Source organism: Leopardus geoffroyi, chromosome A2, assembly GCF_018350155.1.
Source record: "Leopardus geoffroyi isolate Oge1 chromosome A2, O.geoffroyi_Oge1_pat1.0, whole genome shotgun sequence".
In the NCBI taxonomy this organism is placed as follows: domain Eukaryota; kingdom Metazoa; phylum Chordata; class Mammalia; order Carnivora; family Felidae; genus Leopardus; species Leopardus geoffroyi.
In genome coordinates this window covers 74131072-74149676 of record NC_059331.1, presented here as the reverse complement: position 1 = coordinate 74149676, position 18605 = coordinate 74131072, and the positions used below count along the sequence as shown (strand labels likewise).

Here is an 18605-nt window from a genome sequence, read left to right as displayed (position 1 = left end):
CATCACTGCTGCCCCTAGTCTGGGCCATCATCCCTCAGAATCCTGCAGAATCTCATTGTTCCCTTGTTTTCACGCTTGCCTCGCAAACCTTGAAGACCCATTTTTTAACTGGCCTTCCTGTCTCGCACGATTTGTCCTTGCTTCCCTGCCCATGCTCATCTCCTACCATTGTCTTCTGTCTATACTGCAGTCCATGTAAACTGCCTGCTTTCATTCCCTCAGATGAATCACTCTTCTTTTAGCCCCTAAGCCTTTCTTTCTGACATTTTTCCATCTCCCTGAAACACTCTTGTCCTCATCTCTTTGCCTCATAAACTCCTACTTATCTTTTAGTCACCTCCTCGGGAAGTCTTTCCTGACCACATTCTCATACTTCCTGCTCTTGCCTACTGAGTCTAATCTCCCTTTATAAGACTTTATCTATATGTTGTGTGTGTGTGATTATTTGTGTAATGTTCATTATCTGTCTTAATAGATCATAAATTCAGTAAGAACAAGGGCTTGATCTGTTTTGCTTATTCTTGTATCCCCCACACATAGCACGTTGTTTGGCACATAATAGGTTCTCACTATATATTATCTTAAAAAAAATGAGTGAATGAGTACTTGAATGGACTCATTGTCCTTGATTGGTTGTATTCTGACTTCCATATTCTTTCTTGTTCTCTCTTGACTGGAATGCTTCTCTTACACTGAGCTGATATGATGATGGCATAGAGTTTTCATCTTCTGTCTGCAGTTGCCTGAAGTTCAGACTTTAAGGACAGAGTATATTCTCTGGCTGAATATCTATAGCTAATATTAGTGTTGATCATAATTTACCACTACTCAGAATTAGGCAACATGAAATTGAAGAAAATCCATTTTCCTATAATGTACCGATTCCCCAAGTTGCTGATTTTCAAAATCATCTGGAGACCTTTTCAAAATGTAAATTCCTGGGTTTTGGGTGTCCCAAATTAGAACTTTTGATTGGGGCCTGGATGTCCATATTTTTGGTAAGTTCTCCAGGTAGTTCACATCCAGTGGTATTAGCACTGGACTGAAGAGTGACAAATGGGAACCAGTAATTTAGAAAATGTGGCAAAATGCTGATGTAACTGTCTTCCCTCTTGGAGGTAGGGTGGAGCATGAGGAGGGAGGTGAGTATTTTACACACTTCTCTGGCTTTTGTGGAAAGAAAACTTCTAAGTTGAGCTCTTTCTGAAGAAACTAAGGCTCAATGTCTATATCAATATCTTTACAATTTCTTCCATCGTATTATCAGATATCCTATCCTAGCCCTGACTTTCTATTTCCACATTGCAGCAGTGTGGTATATAATTGCTTAGCAATTTTATATACATCTACGTCCAACCACTCATGGAATGTTACAATAGACCATCGAGAGAAGGAAGGAAGTTCGGATGTGGTAGGGCCATGCCAAGGAATGACTCTGCAGTGGCTCAGGTCCCTAAGAAGGAGGATGGGGCATTAGTCCAAGTCATATATTTAAGAGACATAGAAAAGTTGTAACCATTTTGGGTTTATTGTGAGCAGGAGATGGCAGGAAATGGAGAAGGAGTATTGGATGGAGTCCACAAGGAAAAAACTAGGCCCAGAGATTATGATCTCAAGGATCAGTTGCAGTAGACCCTAGGTTCCTATAACTGTGGGACTATGTCAAGAATGGGGGATGGTTGTGGAAAGGAGGAAGGCAACTGGTGACATCTAGCGGCATTTCAGAATGATGGTGAGATTAACTGAGGTCATGGCCAAGGTGGAGTCCATATGCAGGGAGTATGATACTCCATGCTCCAACATCCTGGGAATATGATATTGGACAGGTGGCAGAAATTTAGTTCAGGACACGTGGTTTGTGCAGCCCTGGTGTTGTTTGTGTAACACACAGCACTGCAGCTAAATTGGGATTAGGGGAAGGTGAAGCACCCCGGGCATGTTGGATCTGGGATGTAGGGTAGTTTGCAAATATCTGACTCTACTTGCTAGTGGGAGTGGAGCTTCTGATCTACTGATCACTGGTACTCCACAGTGATAGTAGAAAGTGAATAGTACCCCCTCAGATTAATTAGTAAAGGACACCTAGAGGAGGTAAGTAGAAAACAAGAATGATTCTTGCAAAAGCCAGGGAGGGATCAGTTTTAAGGATGGACCGGTTTCCTTTCCATACTTTATCTGAATACTTTGGTTACTAAGTTGCCCAAATTAGAAGCTTTGTGGTCAATCTTGAATTCTCTTCTTTCACTTTATCTATCCTGATGTGATATGGATTCTACCTCCTAAACATCTCTGAAATCTGTCTCCTCTCCTTTCCTTAGCTGTTCTCTCTGCCTCTCTGCTCTCCTTGCTCCGATGCCTCCTTAAAGTTTTCTTTCTGTACTTAAAAACTGAGTGTCACCACCCAGCCGAGAAGACTTCCCTCTGACAAATTAGTGATTACCTCTGACAAATTAGAGAAGAATTTATTGAATATATCTTGGAGTTCCTATATGCAGTCCATGCTCATTATTCACGGACTCTGTATCGTCAATTTGTCTACCTCCTGACATTTATTTGTAACCCCAAATCAATACTTGTGTGGTTTCATGGTCATATGCAGTGTTGCACGGAGCAGCAGCGTTGTCTGTCATGCATGTTCCCAGCTGAAGTCAAACACGGCGATGTTCTTTTCTTATACTGCAAACTGGTGCCCTTTTGGTGGTCTATTTAGTAACTTCGTTTTCACATTTTTGTGCCTTTTCTTGTGCTTTTGCTGTTTAAAATGGAACCCAAGTGTAGGGGCGCCTGGGTGGCTCAGTCAGTCAAGTGTCTGACTTTGGCTCAGGTCATGATCTCATGGTTTGTGAGTTCAAGCCCCGCATCTGGCGCTGTGCTGACAGTGTGGAGCCTGCTTGTGATTCTCTCTCTTTGTCTCTCTTTGACCCTTCCCCCCGCTCTCTCTCTTTCAAAACAAATAAATAAACTTAAAAAAAAATGGAACACAAGTGTAGTGCTGATGCACTATCTAGTTTTCCTAAGTGCAAGGAGGCTGTAATGTGCCTGTTGGAGAAACTACAAGTGTTAGATAAGCTTTGTTCATGCATGAGTTTAGTGCTGTTGGCTGTGAGTTCAGTGTTAATGAGTCAACAATATATATTAAATATGGTGTCTTTAAGCAAAAACACACATAAAACAAGTCTATGTATCAATGAGTCGATGAAAATGTGACCAGAGGCTCTCAGGAACCTAACCGTGTATTTCACCTAGGAGGACAGCTCAGTATTTGCTAACTCAGTGCTCCCTGTGACTTTATTGAATATAACTACTGCAAATAACAAGAGCTAACTGTATATGGACTCAATTAATTCTTATACGCATGCTACTATGATCCCATTTTTATAAATGGAAACCCAAGCTTATGGAAGTTAAGTAAGTTCCCCAAGGTCATGTAAGTGGTGTACCTGGAGCTGGAACTGAGGACAGTTTGACAGCAAAATTCATGCCTCTAACCATTTGTCTCTGTGGTCTAAAAGCCTTAGCATGGCAGATGAGTTCCCTTACTAGCTGGCCCTCCCTCCCTTCTAGGTTCCCTTCTCCACTGCTCCCCTCTCCATGGCAGAGTGCCTGAGCTACAGCCATATGGGACAAATGTAATTTTCTGAAAATGCCATCTTCCTTCAGGCCTCTCTGCTTTTGGCCATGCTATTTTCTTTGTATATATTGCTTTCTTCTTATTGTAGGCAAATATATACACATTCTTCTTGCATTTCAGTGTTAACTTTAAAAAGTCCATCAACATGGAAAAAGTAAAGCAGATTGTAAACCATGTGCAGAGTGATACCCCTGGGATCTGCATGCCATGGTGGTGATGATTAACTCATGAGATCCCTGAGGACAGAATAAGTGGGACTCTGAACTCTACCTGCTCTTTCCTACATGCATATTCTTCTAACTTTGCCCAATCTGGAGGATCAAGAGTGATTTTCCCCAAGAGGGGGTAATTGCCAAGTCCCTCTATATGAAATTGATTGCTTTATATGTAGCTGGGGATACAGTGTCCCTATACCTAGGGATCCTCACTTGCAGGGGTTCATTTCACTATGCTTAGGATAAATAGAGGGTAAAATGTGTGTGTGTGTGTGTGTGTGTGTGTGTGTGTGTGTGTGTGTGTGTGTATGAGAGAGAGAGAGAGAGAGAGAGATGGAGACATGCCTAAAGGTTAACTGTGGTTATCTCACTTTTAAGAGTTGGGGTGATTCTCATTTTTTCTTTTGCTGCTCAGTGTTTTCTTAACATTTCTACAATTTGTGTATATTACTTTTTAATAAGAAAAAATGTTTTTATAAAGCACCTCAGCTATAATTTGTATTTGTGCAAAAATGTGAGCACAAAACATGCTTGAAACCAACAAATAACAAGTTTAGTGTTAAACACTTCACCTTAAGTGACTCTTAGTAACATTGTACAACATATATTATGATTATTATTTTACAGGTGGAGAAACTGATGCTCAGAGAAATTATATGACTTTCCCAGAGACTTTTGTAACACAGAGCTAGACAGTCCCAGCTCAAAAGACCATAAATGTTTCTTTTATACAATCGTTTTTCTTATTATGAACATTAAGAAACAATGCAAAAAGAATCCATTTTGACCAAGTTCTCAGTTGTGATTTATCCAATGCACTCTCTGTCTTAGTTTCTTAAAAACAGTGTGTTGCTAGATAAGGGCTCAGTAAATGCTGATTGGTTACTTTTCATTTATTTTTCATAAATACAGTGCAGGATGAGCCAGGAACTCTTCTTTATGCTTTGCGTTCTGTGCTTTGTTTGTTCAGTTGTTCTTTTGATTTCTCCTACAGTTTGTGGGCGTGTAGTCAGTAAGCAGCGATGCCAGTGAGGAAAGAATATAGGAAAGGTTACTATAGAAAGAAAGTCAGTTGTTAACCTTCAGGAATGCAGGTGTGGAGCCAGGTTAAAGGCAAAGCATGACTTCCTCGGCACCTCAAGTTTCTAAAAGTAATCAAAGAAATGGAGACAACGAATTCATTATATTTTGTTTTCTCTACCCTGGCTAACTGAGCAAATTTGGGAACTTGACAAAATGTTACACATTGTTGAAAAATATTAATAAGAAGTCTCAGCTGTGCAACAAACGTCATTAAATTTAATATATTTAGAAGATGTTTCGGTCATCAAAGAATTTTGGTATTGTTTCCTTAGGATCTTAATCGTCACTGCTCAGAGGTAACATTCAACATTGTACTGATATTCAAACAGATTATTAAAAAAACTTCCATTTCATTTCCTGAGGTACAGGAAGAAAAGACTCTTCTCATTTTCTCCTCCCTAATTTAAAAATCATGTTCACAGGAAATTCTTTATAATTCTTTTAAATAAACAGGAAACATAATTATTTGCTTGTGGGTGTATATATATATGTGTGTGTGTTAAAAATAGTATAGGTTGAGGAGTACAGTGTTTTTTTTTTTTTTTTTTTTTTTTTTAAATCAGGATTATGTAACGTGCTTCAAATGAGATCCAGGATTGTGTGTGTGTGTGTGTGTGTGTGTGTGTGTGTGTGTGTGTGTGTTTTCATGGTTACTGGCTTGAGGGTTTTTTTGGTTGTTAAGTTTTGTTTTTGAATTTTATTTTTCTGACGCTCTTCCTGTTTTCTTATAAGTTCAGTGATGGAATAAGAGTTGAAGAGCTGGCAGATTCTCATGGAGACAGTCTTTGTAACATCATCTTTCAGGTGTCTGTTTCTTTCTTATTAGTCATCTGGAATTTTGAAGACTGACTGAGGCCATTACAAAATGCCTTGTACTGCAGATCATAGACCTTACATCTTTAATTAACTAATGTTCACACAGCACTGTGCAATTGATTAATAAAACTGGCTGTTGAAATATACTGAATGGTTAGCTCTTTCCATATTTTTCTCTTGTTTCCACACGAAATGCATTAATCTGATTTAAAAAAATATGTGCCATAGCTGATCTCAAGCACTTTTTTTCTTTTGAGCTCTTTTTACATTATTTACCATTTAGATAGGCATAGCTTTCATAGTTTTGCTTCTTCTGATTTTCCTGGTACATATATATTCCTGAAGGATATAGATTTATTTCTCAGCTGGAAAACACCGTTCAAATGTCATTTTCATTCTTTTTTTTTTTAATGTTTATTTATTTTTGAGACAGAGAGAGACAGAGCATGAACAGGGGAGGGGCAGAGAGAGAGGGAGACACAGAATCTGAAACAGGCTCCAGGCTCTGAGCTGTCAGCACAGAGCCTGATGCTGGGCTCGAACTCACGGACCGTGAGATCATGACCTGAGCCGAAGTCGGACACTTAACCAACCGAGCCACCCAGGCGCCCCCATTTTCATTCTTAATAGAATTAATTTTTTATGTCAATGGGAAAAATCTGTAAAATTATTCAGGCAACTAAACCAACATCTATATCAGCTTTGAAAGAGAAACTTAAGGATCATAGAGAATGCTTTCTATAAAAAAAGAATATTTAATGAAGAATGCTCATTTATATGAAAAGGTACTATCTGTTGTAAAAAACAGCCACAACTGTGACCTAAGGAGCAGATACATTCTTAATCAGATAACTGTGAAAAATTCAATACAAGTAATTTAGTCATGTTGCCCTCTAAGAATTCATAATATCAAATCCATATTGAGTTAAAATTTTTTTTTAATCTTTATTTACTTTTGAGAGAGAGAGAGGGAGACAGAGTGCAAGTGGGAGAGAAACAGAGAAAGAGGGAGACACCGAATCGGAAGCAGGCCCCAGGCTCTGAGCTGTGGCGGGGCTCGAACTCATGAACTGTAAGATCATGAGCTGAGCAGAAGTTGGACATTTAACCAGCTGAGGCACCCAAGTGCCCCTCAAATCCATGTTGATTTTTAATAAAAATAAGTTGCAGCACAAATTTATAAAGACGGGATTATTAGCTCAAATAAAGTAAGATTTATATCAAATTTAGATCAGTGAAATGTAACCTTAAAGTTTTATAGATTTTATCCCTGAAGAGCATTATGAGACTTTAAGTCATATCCTCATAATTTGAGGATATTAATTTTGAATGGGAGAAGTTTTCAATGGGAGAGTATGTATTTTTGAAAAAGGAATATAATACCAGGAAGTCCTCATATTTAAATTAGGAAGATACTGTCTGTGGACGTCATTCTGTCTATATATGTGTATTTCTGATTGTCCTTGATATCGGAAGTTGAATGTGAATTTATTTTTGTAAGTAACAGCAGAGATAGACAAGTGATTTATCTATGATTGACTCATTCCGTTTGTGGCAAATCACTTTTGGAAGTATTTTCAGGGGTTTTGACAAAATAACTGAGTTTTAATAGAAATGAGTCAATGACAAGAGTAATAGAAATCTGTGAGGATGTTTAGAATATTCTGTAGATAAAAAGTATATGCAAGTTGAATTCATTATCATAAAGAGTTCACTTGGGTAGGTACAAAATAGCTGTATTAATTTTTTTCTTTTTATGCCTGCAATTTATCAGCATATATACCCAAGGCCCCCATTCGTATTTGGTCAAATACAAAAATGTTCTGGTAAATATTTTTTACATTTTTGCTGTGAAGTAAGATTTGAAGTTCCTCGTGAAGCATCTGAGTTACATGAAGCCCTATTAAAGTTGCACAACATTACTGTATAAGCCCATAGGGCAAGACTTTGATAAAGTGTGTCAGGTACTTTGCTGGGCAAGTGCTTATATAGGAAAGATCCAGGAAAGAGGGATATTAATCTAGCCCTGAGGAAAAGCTATTTCTGTGTTGAAGATGTCAATAATTACAGTTTGAATTAACATTTATATGGTGATATTTGCATGTATTTTCTGGTTTAACCTTCAAAGTGACCATCTGAGGTATGTGTTGTTATTTTATACACGAGGGAACTGAGGTTCAGAGATATGAATCGCCTTAAGTCATAGATGAGCAAAGTGAACTCAACTCAAGTCTCCTGGCTCTATATTCTTTATTTTTTCTTTCTATCAAGTGGAGACAGAAGCAAAGTTTGCATCCATATTAAGGGGATCAGCATAAATTTTATGAGACAGGCAATACTTCAAAACCTTCAAGGAAAGGCAAAATCTAGATGTGTGGAACTAGGGATGTCACAAACTGAATGAGTGATCGCCCAACTGGATTCAGCCTGAGGATGAGTTTGGTGTGAGTAGTCTGGTGTTTTTTTTTAAAAAGTCTGAATTTGAATGCCTTAGGTAGAAGAAGCATTTTCTGGTTGTCTCAGTCTCCACTACTCTCTATTATTCTCATCTGACTGCACTCATTATATCATCTGCTTGGACTTGGATGTTCTTTGAATATGCAGTCCTGAGCTGAATGAATCACATGACCAAAAACGATCACATGGAGGAAAGGATGAAGGGTGGACGTAGAGAGCAGTTTCATCTGGCCTGAGCATAGCTTTTTATCCGGAGGACCTTGGCAGAAAGTTGCCAAGGACCAAATTACGGACGCTACTTGTCCCTCCACCTCCCCCAACCACCCCACCTCTTCCATGAAAACTAGCCTGGATGAGTTGGTCGTAGTCCAAGAGAGTAGGAGGCATGATCTATGAGGCACAGTCCTTGGAAGGGAGGTCCTGAAATTTCAAGCTTAATTGAGGTAGGTCCAATTTCTTGGGAACGCACTATTGTGTAGACAGGGTCACAATGCTGTCTTCTGAGGTTGGAAAAGCAATCACGGTAAGTGAGTTAAGTTCCTGAGTATTGCTCTGAACATTGGCTGATGTTACTAGTACACTTTAATGGGACACTGGAAGCATGTTGTTGTATAGATACATTTTTTAAGGGTCAGGGAAGAGTAGAAATGTGCAATCAGTTTTGTTTTGTTTTGTTTTGTTTTTGTATATGTGTAAGGTTGTTTCCTGAGATACCTAATTAAGGCAAGTCCCTTTGATTGGATACTTTGTGGGGACAGTTGCTTCTTTTCTTCCAATGGACTTTGGAGCCTTTGGAGAAGAAATAAGGTTATGAGAAATTACCTATGTATATTTATGTCTGGATTCTGAAATCATGAACTTCTTTTCCACCTCAGGGCCTTTGTACATACTTTATTTCCTGCATGTAATGTTCTTCTCCATTCTTAATGAAGCTGACTTGTTTTTATCCTTTAAGTTCTTTACATATCAGCACAACTATCTCTCCTTTGGGAGATTGTCTCTGACCTATCTGAAAAGTAAATTCCTAACTAAACCTCATCTAAAAAGTAAGCTCCTTCCACCTTTATTTTGTTGTGTTTTTTGTTGTTGTTTTTGTCTTTTGTTATTTTTTGTTATTTTTTGTTATCTTTTGTTAATTTTTACCATAGGATTAATCAGTTTATAATTGTTTCGTCTATGTACATATTTGTGGAAATGTAGCCTCAGAGTAATGTATCCCACAGTATTCTCAGAAAATATAAATTTTGTAAGGTCAGAGATTATGAATTCAGACTCTAGTTCCACGACAGAATGGATACTCAAATAAGTATGTGTAAATGAATAAATAATGGGAATACAACCGAAGAAAAATAAAACCATGGGTATTGATGGGAAGCCTAAATTCCCATATTAGATGGAGGATGTGGAAGATGTTTTTCCAGTGTGCATTGTAACAAGAATTCAATGTGTAATAGCAATAGGGAAATCTCATACTACTGCTGAAAATTTCTTACTGCTAAAGTAGAATATTGAGTAATTCTTTAAAAATTGCATAATTAATACATTTTGAAGGTAGAAAGTTTAAATGACAGAAAAGGCTGCAAAGGGAAAGTAAAACTTTTAGTTCCCCCTAATTCCATTTATAGTTAATCACTATTAATATGTTCTTACATGTCTTTCTGTAAATTTTATATGTGTATATATCTGTCATTGATCTTACTTATCTCTAGTTATCCCCTTGTTGTCTAAACCATTTTGATTATAATAGAAGTATGGTTCTTCTATTTGCAATTTTCATTTAGCGTATCTTGAATATTTTCTCATGTGAACCCATAAGGATATAATGACTTGTTTTTTAACAATTGCATAAACTCTCTTAAAGTGTCATTTGATTACAATTTCCCTTCTGTCTAAAGAACTTCCTTTAGTAATTCTTTTGCAGGTCTGCTGGCTACAAATTCTCTTAGTTCCATTCATTTGAGAATGTCATTATTTCATCTTTATTCCCGAATGGTAATTTTACCGGATATAGAATTCTGGGTTATGGTTCTTTTCTTTCAGCATGTTGAACATGTTTCAGTTTCTTTTGCCTTTCATGGTTTCTGGTAAGAAACCCATAGTTATTTGGATTATTGTTCCCTTATAGGCAATGCATCGTTGTTCTTTGTCAATTTTCAAAGTACTTTTTCTTTGTCATAAACTCTCACCTGTTTGATTATGTGCCTGGGCATGGGTTGCTCTGAGTTTATCCTACTTGGAAATCATTCACCTTCTTTAATCTGTTTCACTAAATTTGGGAAATTTTCAGCCATTATTTCTTAAAACATTTTTTCAGCACCAACCCTTTTCCGTCTTTCTGACATTTTGAAGATGTAAATATTAGTCATTTTGTTATTGTCCAACAGATCCCTGTTCATTTTTTCTTCATTCTGTTCTGTGCATTGTGTTCATTCTTTCTTCAAACGTTTTTCCCCACTCTGGTTTAGACTGAATAATTTCTATCAATCTATCTTCAAGTACACTGACGCTTTCCTTTGTCATCTATATTCTGCTCTCATGTTCATCAGTGAATTTGTAATTTTGGTTACTGTATTTTTTACTTCTAAAATTTCTATTTGGTTTCTCTATATATTTTTTTCTGACACTTTCTATTTTAATATTTGTCTCAAGAGTATTAGTATCACTTGAGCATTTTTTAAACAGCTGCTTCAGATAATTTTCGTATATGTGCTATTTCATCCTTGATGTGTGTTAAATGTCTTGCTCTGTGGTTTGAAATTTTCATAGCTCTTCATATACTGAGCAATTTTGAATTTTATTATGGGTGCTTTGAATATAATGTTGTGGGACCCTGGGTCTTGTTTAAATGCTATGGCAAATTTTTATATTTTTGTTTTAGTGGACATTTGACTTGGTTAAGTTTAGGCCATAAGTTCAAAGTGCTTTCTGTTTGCTTTCTGTTGGTTCTAATGGTGGTTCACTTTCAAAGTTTTTGCAGTACTGTTTGAATCTGTCCTGCATTTGCACTACTCAGTGGTCTGAGACTTGGGCTAAGGTCTCTGTTAGCTCAATTTTCAAAATCTTTGATATACCAATGAAGGCCATATCTTAATAGGCATAGATAAGGGGTGAACTAAGGTGGTCATAAACAATTTCATAGGATTTCTTCCCAGACCTCTTTCCTTTGTACTGCCTTTCTAGTTCTTTCCAGTTCCCTGGGCTACTCTTTATGGTTCTCAGGCCAAAAACTGCCTATTTCTCCAATTACACTAATTCTGGGGCCATGTGGTGGGAGGCCAACCAAGAGAGAGGAAATAAAAGCAAGGGATTTGTTCTTACACCACTGGGACTCCAACGAACAGAGAGCTTCCCCCTCCATATAGTTATAGTTTCTACTTTCATATTACTGGCTGTTTTTCACTGCTACCTCTCCACCCATTGCCCTTTTTGACAATATTACCTCTCCACCCATTGCCCTTTTGACAATATTACCTTTGCATGAGAGGGTCAAAGAAAAAAAGAAAAGACAAAAGAAAAGAAAAGAAAAAAGAAAAAAGAAAGGAAAAGAAAATGAACCTATGGAAATTTCCCCCATTCACTTTGAACTGTAAGATTTTTTTTTTCTTCTTTTTGAACTAGAAGTTTACTTCCAGATCTCTCTTTGTCTGCACCGCAGTGCTCACTTTTAGGATTTGAGCTGTATTGAGTTCAGATCAGGAGGTACGTGGAGGTAAACAGAATGACGAACTCACTGCCAGTTTGGTAATACTTTACATTCTGGTGTTTTCTGATCTGCCTGCTGATATTTACCCTTTGAAGTCAAATAGTTGCACAATGCTTTCTGACCAGGTTTTATAGTTGGATTCATTGGGAGAGAAAACTTGGCCTGTGTTTATTTCCCTTACTAGGAGCTGGAACTCTATCCTATTGGTCATCATTTATAATTATCTATTAATTATGCAGTGTTTTACTCTAAATATGTTTTCTTAGTTCTACCTATTCCCATATCATTTAGTTTAGCTTTCTTATCATCCTGTCTCTGATCTCTTTTTGTATAAGGTTTCACATTGTCCCTACTTTTTTCAGGAGAGTGAAATACTTGCTATGGGAAACTATTTTTTTGTGATATGTCTTCTTCCAGAACATATTCTTCATCTTCCTTTACCCTCCATGCACTTTCCTAGTTTGTTTTCTTTAAGCAGTGATTTTGCATCAATGTTGTATAATTGCCTTAATTTTATATAACTTTGACATGAGATGCTATATATCAGCTTTCTTTTTCCTCAAATACGGTGTGAATGAATTCCATTTAACATTTTTCCACCTTTTATAGGTGCTGTTGGTATTTATGCTTAAGGATGAAATATTAATGGCTTAGGTTCAATTTGATCTTCTGTTTCCTGTAGGCAGAGAGAGGGGAGAAATGTGATAAAGAGCTGAAAGCCACATGGAGCTGTGGGTTGGCACAGTTGGTGTAAAAGTTTGCACTATTGTGTCTTTCCTTTTTGCTATAATTGCTAAATAGTTAGGAGCACATGGAATTCCCAAGGAAGCTACGTTCAAGTTTTTTATTTCCCCACCTCATAGTTTTTTCTAATAGAGAAAATTAGCCTCACATTTCTGCTTCCTAATATTTCCTACCTTCCCAAGCAGCTATATCCAGATGCCTCCATCTCAAGGGCAGAAAAAATTATTTTTAAAACATAGGGCTTTTATTAAATAGATCATTTTAAAAATATTTTAAGTTTATTAAAGTTTATTTATAAAAATATTAAGATTTATTCTATGTGATTGGTCTCTTCTCTCTTGCTGCTTTCAAGATTCTTTCTTTGTCTTTAGCTTTTGGTTGTTTGGTTATGATATGTCTAGCTGTGGAGCTCTTGGTTTATCCAACGTGGAGTTCACAGAGCTTCTTGGATGTATAGTTAGTTTTTTTTTCTTTAATATTTTCATCAAATATAGGATGTTTTTGGCTTTTGGCTTTTAATTCCTTAAATATGTTTTATTTTGTTTTCTTTCTTTCTTTTTATCTCTTTCTCTTCTTCTGTTTCTCTCTTCTCTCCTTTTTCCTTTTGGAATTCTCATTATGCCTATGTAGGTACATTTGATTGTGTTCCACAAGTCTCTAAGGGTTTTTACACTTTTTTTTCCCCATTCTTTTTTCTTTCTGCTACTCAGACTGTATACTCTGAATTAACCTATCTTCAAGTTCACAGATGCTTTCTTCTGTTACCTCAAATCTATTGAGCTCACCTAGTGAAATTTTAATTTATATTATTGTACTTTTCAATTCCAGAATTTCTATTTGGTTCTTTTTATAATTTGTATTTCTTTATTGATATTCTTTATTTGGTGAGTCATTGCTCTCATACTTTCTTTTAGTTCACGAGACATGGTTTCTTTTAATTCTTTGAAGAAATTTTACATAGCTCATTTACAATTTTTGTAGCAGGCTGAATGGTGGTTTCAATGATGTATTCATGTCCTAATCCTTAAAGCCTGTCTTACATGCCAAAAGAGTAATTTATGGCAAAATATGTGATTAAATTAAGGGTCTTGAGAGGTGGAGATTATCCTGGGTTTTCTGGGTGGGCTCTAATTGTAATCACATGCATCCTTATTAGAGATAGACAGAGGAGGTTTTGAGATACACAAAATAAGAGAAAGCAATGTGAAGATGGAGGCAGAGATTGGAGTGATACAGTCTCAAGCCAAGGAGAGCCGGTGATAGAAGATGGCAGAAACAAGGAAAGGAATATTCTCTAGAGCCTCTTGAGGGAATGTAACCATGCCAGCCCCTCGATTTCAGACTTCTGAGCTCCAGAACTATGCGAGAATAAATTTATGTTATTTAAACCTAGCAAGATCACGATAATTTGTTATGGCAGCCCTAGGAAACTAATAAAGTCTGTCTAGTAAGTCCAACTTCTGGCCTTCCTCAGGAAGAGTTTCTGTAGACTACTTTTTTCCCCTGTTAAGGGCCATAAATTTTGTTTCTTTGCATATTTCATGTTTTTGTTGTTATCAGAATTGCACATTTAAAATAATATTATGTGGTGGGTTTGACTTTTGCTGAGTCCTGGGGATGGTGTGTGTCAAGCTCAGAGTGCTGACATCAGCACAGTTCCAAGCCTGGTGACCAGGTACTTGCTTTCAGCTTTCATGCCGCTCTCATGAAATGCAACCCCCACTCTACCTGAGACATTGGTGGGTTTTGGTCCCATCTGTCCAGATTTCAGCCTGGACACCATACAGAGGGGATGAGGTTTTATCCTTGCCCAGTTGGCCAGTCAGGTGATCTTACAATGAGATGCTACTCTCCATAAGGATGCTCATGCTATCAGCCACACAAGTCTATTCATTCTTGACTATCCAGCTCTTTGCATTCTTAAACCTGCTACCTATAGAAGCAGACATTTTAGCATATAATTTTGAAAATGCATCTCAGACATTTGGTGACTGTCCAGTAGGACTTGGTTATAGACTTCCAGCTGAAGGTTTAAAGATTTGTTTTTTTTCTTTATTTTTCTTTTTAATGTTTATTTATTTATTTTTGAGAGAGAGAGCATGTCTGCATGAGTGGGGGAGGGGCGGGGGGTTAGACAGAGAACTCCAAGCAGGCTCTGAGCTGTCAGTGCAGAGCCAGACTTGAAACTCGAACTCATGAACCAAGAGATCATGACCTGTGTGGAAATCAAGTATTGGACGCTTAACTGACTGAGCCACCCAGGTGCTCCTAAAGGGTATTTGATTAATTCAAAACCAGAGAACACTGTGAACCCATAGTGCCTCCCCCACTAAAAGACAATTCATCTGGCACTTTCACTGTGGTAATTAGAAGACTTGATTGTAATTTTGATGTAAAGGTTTGATTTATGTTTTTTAGTGTTTATTTATTTTGAGAGAGAGAGATCATGAGCAGGGAAGGGGCAGAGAGACAATCCCAACCAGTCTTTGCTTTGTCAGCACAGAGCCTGATATGAGGCTCTATTTACGAATCCTTGAGATCACGACCTGAGCTGAAACCAAGAGTTGTATGCTTAGCCAACTGAGCCACCCAGGTGCCCCTGATGTAAAGGTTTTAAATTCACAGAGAGCAGGATACAAAGCAGACATAGTTGACAATATTGACTCTGATAATCTCATTAGCATGGGATCCAACAACTTTGATGTGCTAAAGAAAATTGACATTCCATCTGTCTTTACTGGGGAATCATCAGCTAGTTCCCTGAAAGATGAATTCACATATGAGAAAAGGGGCACATTATCATAGTTCCACAAACCAGTCTTCCTCTGGAATCCCATCTAATCCCTTTCTCATGATAGTGGGCATCTGTCTCACCTTGATAGTCATTTTCATGAAGTAGGTAAATTCACATTAAATATATTTTTAAAAATAGCATGGGGGTTCTAAAAATCATTGTATTGAGTAAAAGGAGTCTTACATAAAGGAGTACATATTGCATGAGTCCATTTATATGATTGGGTCTGGAAAAAGTGAAGATAATCTGGGTAGAAATTTCAGAACAGTGATTGCTTCTGGGGGGGGGGCTGGAAAAGGGTGAGGGATATACTGAGATGGGTATGGGAAACTTTTTTGTTTTGTAATTAGTCATATTCTGTATCTTGAGAGAGGTTTAGATTGCAGAGATTTATGTAGACTTAAATTTGGTGCATTTCATTGTATATAAGTTTTACCTAAGGGGGAAAACTAAGAAAAATACTAAACTCTAAGTAATGATACATATTCTGAAGTATTTGGGGGCTAAAGTATACTGATTATCTGCAACTTACTTTGAAGTGCACTGTTAAAAAATGAAGAGAAAAAAAGATGTATTGATGGATAGATAGGTGATTAAAAAAAAGTGCAGTACATCGTTAATTATAGAATCTAGGTAGTGGATATATGTGTATTAAAGAATTTCTTCAACTTTTCACTGTACTTCAAATTTTTATATTAAAATGTAAATAAAGAATAGTATGAGTGCTATAATAAAATAATATTATGTGGCAACTCTGGAAATCAGATTCTTCTCCCTCTTCAGGGTTTGTTGTTGCTGTTTGCCTAATGATTTTTCTGAACTCAGTCTGTAAAGTCTGTACTTGTGTGTGATTACTGAAGTCTCTTCTCTGTTAGCTTGGTGATCAATTAATGATTGGACAGAGATTTGTGTAAGTTTGTGGAATCAGTAAGTCTCCAAGTTTCTGCTGAGGGGCTGTCTGTATGTGTTGTGTATGTCTTTCATACTCAGAAAGGCAGTTGACAATTCTGCTTTACTTTTATTTCCTGCTTGCACATAGCTTCAAGGTCAGTCACAGCTGAGAACTAGGGTCTTCTCAGCTCCTTTTCTGAGCATGTGCACAGCTCTGGAGATGCAAACAACCCCACACATGTGATGGACCTTTTAGATTTCCAGGAATATCTTGGTGCTTTTCAAAGCTCCTTATTGACATTTCACTCCCCAGATTTCCCTTGATAAGCTTTTTGCTTAGTCTTTTGTTTGCCCCAGCACTGCCTCAGTCAGCAGTGATATTAAACAATTAACAAATGCCCCCAAGACAAGGCTGTTGGCATTGAGGGAACTCTGAGTTAGGTCAGATAAAAAGAAGCCTTCCATAAAGAGTATACTTATCATGATGAACACTAAGTAATGTGTAGAATTGTTAAATCACTATATTGTACATCTGAGAGAAGACGTTAAATGGCAGAGCAGAGTGGAGACCCTCAGTTTGTCCCATCCCTGAAACACAGCTAGATCAGCACCAAACCATTTTGCACACCTAGGAAGTTGATCTGAGGATTAACACAATTTGCGTAACTTGGGCCTCCGAGCTTCTCAGGTACATCTTGCCTTGTGGAGAGGTGAAGGGGGGAGAGAAAAGCCAGAGGGTAGCTGTTTTTGTAGAGAGAGGACAGAGAAAGGGGGAGAGTGCAGCACACTGGGAGAGTGCAGGAAAAACACCCAAAAGTAGTTGGAGAGAAAGAGAGAGAGAGAGTGAAAACACTCGCAGGGGACTGAACAAGAAATCTGTTCCCCAAAACCACTGGTGGGAAAAAAGGAGAGGGTTTCAGTATCACCAGGATTCTATAAACAGTGGAGTGCAGTCTGAAGTTCCAGAGCTCAGTGGCTGGCTGTGCTCTGGTGAGGAAGTAGGGCGAATCACCAGGAACAGGCAGCAGAGTCTGAGAGGTTCGTATGCCACATAGGAAGAAGCAGTTCCCCTGCTTGGAGAGCATTTGGTAGAGGGCATAGAGCCTCCCCACAGGCAAAAGTCCCAACAGACTCTGGAGAGCAGCCATGTTTGCTGGTATTGGGAAAAAGATGCCAGAGTATGGTGAAACCTGTGCCAGCTGGGTGTTATGATTTGTTATAATCTCTGAAGTTCTGTCGCTGCACTATTGCACAAACATTTTCTGGGATAAGCCGGCACCTGGCCACCCTCAGCAAGACCCTCCCCCAGAGAGTCGGCCTGAGTCCTTGCTGCAGGGGTCTCTGAAGTGTGTGATTTTGAAATACAACCTCATCTGATATAAAACTCTGGAGGGAGGTGCTGCCTGGTAAGTGGATGGCTTGGACATGGACAGAGTAGAGGCAGGGAGTGGACAGAGGCCTGAGACAAAAGAAGGGCTTGATCGCTGGTGGGTGAGAGAGCAAAGTTCTTGTGCCCAAGACTAGGGAGCTGGGTGAAGCCATTTCTACCTCTCCTGCACACATGCATGCGTGTCACACTGATCCACCCAAGTAATGTAAGCAGCGCCACCTAGTGGAAAAGGGAGCCATTATACCAAGTCCCGCCCAACTGCACCCTCCAAGCACATACCCTAGAAGACCAGCACAAGTCCTTCCACCTGCTTAGTGTACTGACTATAGAGGGCTTCATAGTTTCAGTTCTCCAAGACAGACAAGGAAAGAATTATGAAAGCAACAAGGGAAAACAAGTCCTTAAGTACAAGGGAAGACAGATCAGGTTCACAGCAGACCTATCCACAGAAACTAGGCATGCCAGAAAGGAGTATCGGGATATATGCAACGTTCTGAATTGGAAAAATATACAGCCAAGAATTCTTTATCCAGCAAGGCTGTCATTCAAAATAGAAGGAGAGATAAAGAATTTCCCAGACAAACAAAAACCAAATGAGTTTGTGACCACTAAACCTGCCCCGGAAGAAATTTTAAGGGGGACTCTTTGGAGAAAAGATGAAACAAAACAAAAAAGGCCAAAAGCAACAAAGACTAGAAAGGACCAGAGAACATCACCAGAAACACCCAATTCTACAGGCACCACAATGGCACCAAATTCATCTCTTTCAGTACTCACTGTAAATGTGAAACGTTAAACACTATAAATGCTCCAATCAAAAGATATACGGTGTCAGAATAGATAAGAAACCAAGTCCCATCTATATGCTGATTATAAGAGAC

At 38.1% G+C, this 18605-nt stretch overlaps 1 protein-coding gene and 1 long non-coding RNA gene across 4 annotated transcripts in view; both read left to right on the top strand.

Moving 5' to 3' along the window:
* Positions 1-18605, top strand: part of SUGCT (succinyl-CoA:glutarate-CoA transferase) — a 758154-nt gene that overhangs the window by 228910 nt on the left and 510639 nt on the right. The gene's annotated exons all lie outside the window — the stretch shown is intronic.
* Positions 14874-15430, top strand: LOC123606248. Its single transcript, XR_006716188.1, has 2 exons — positions 14874-15047; positions 15260-15430. It is a non-coding gene; the product is annotated as an uncharacterized LOC123606248 (long non-coding RNA).